Raw genomic sequence first — 1,242 nt, 5'->3', positions numbered from 1 at the left:
ATTACCAGGAGACCAGCCATTTCCCTGCCTCATCTTTCAATGTGTCAAAAAGGCTGACTTAGGGAATTATGGAGTGTGGGAGCTTCCCTGATTTGTTCAGTTCAGTAATACTGGGCAGAGCCTGGTCACTCTGACTTAGTGTCTGATGTATAATTTTGGAAAGACACTAAAAATGATCTCAACTCTACTGAGTACTTTCCTAAGGAGGGTTACTAGCATACATGTAGTAAAAGAGAATTCAGAATGTTGCTACACATTCCAGATGCGTAAACAAAGCTGCATCAGAATCTGGCCAAGTAATAATAATACTATCCACAAATGGCATCATGCCAGACCCCTGTTTATCAACTGTCAGGGGATTCACACGACTCTGGATGTCTCCTGACTCACCTACAGGCCACAGAATTGGTCAGACTGGCCGACTCTCAATCTGCTTTGTGCATTTTTACCTCTGACTCTGCTCAGACAGCCATAGACAACATGTAAATGAATGGCAGTGTGGCTGTGTTCCAATAAAACTTTATTTATGGACATGGAAATTTGAATTTCATGTTCTTTTTACATGTCATGAAATATTATTCTTCTTTTGATTTTTTTTTTTTAAATGTGGAATACTTCACAGATTTGTGTGTCATCCTTGCTCAGGGCCCATGCCAGTATCCTCTGGATTGTTCCAATTTTAGTATATATGCTGCCAAAGTGAACTGATTTTTTTTTTTAACTAGGTAAAAAACATTCTGACCCCTGGTCTAAGCTAATCATTACCATGATATGGCTGTTTTAGACCAGAACATGTGATACAACTTGGACGACAGGATGTGAGATGAAATCTGCTGGGAATCTTCTGGGAGAGATTTCCCTACACTTAAAAAGAAGCATGGAAGACATGATCTTTTTGTTTCCGGATCGTGTCTTGTATGGATATGGCTGCTGGAAATCTGGAGGCCATCTTGTCACCAGGTGGGGAGCCAGGCTGAGGTCAAAGCCTTCATGCTGATGCTGGCCAAGCTGAAGGATGGAAAGAGCCTGGGTCCTTGATGAAGTCTTTTAGCCATTGAATTAATCACCCTGGAATGGCCCTACCAACAGTCTTATTATTCTGAGAGTTTATAAATATTTCTATTGTTTCCACAGTGGAAGGTAGAATTTCCTCCTAAGCTGCAGCTGAAAGCAGCCTCATCTGAGAACACTTTGAACACCACAGGCCACCATGATTGGGAGCTCCCATAGATCCTCATGACT

At 41.6% G+C, this 1,242-nt stretch overlaps 1 non-coding gene across 1 annotated transcript; it reads right to left on the bottom strand.

The window, feature by feature from the left end:
• Nucleotides 1-600: 600 nt before the first annotated feature.
• LOC125165031 (U6 spliceosomal RNA) lies at nucleotides 601-705 on the bottom strand. The gene has a single exon (XR_007151938.1). It is a non-coding gene; the product is annotated as a U6 spliceosomal RNA (small nuclear RNA).
• Between the last annotated feature and the right edge of the window lie 537 nt (nucleotides 706-1,242).

Source organism: Prionailurus viverrinus, chromosome B1 (genome assembly GCF_022837055.1).
Source record: "Prionailurus viverrinus isolate Anna chromosome B1, UM_Priviv_1.0, whole genome shotgun sequence".
In the NCBI taxonomy this organism is placed as follows: domain Eukaryota; kingdom Metazoa; phylum Chordata; class Mammalia; order Carnivora; family Felidae; genus Prionailurus; species Prionailurus viverrinus.
This window is presented reverse-complemented; position numbering and strand designations above follow the sequence as displayed.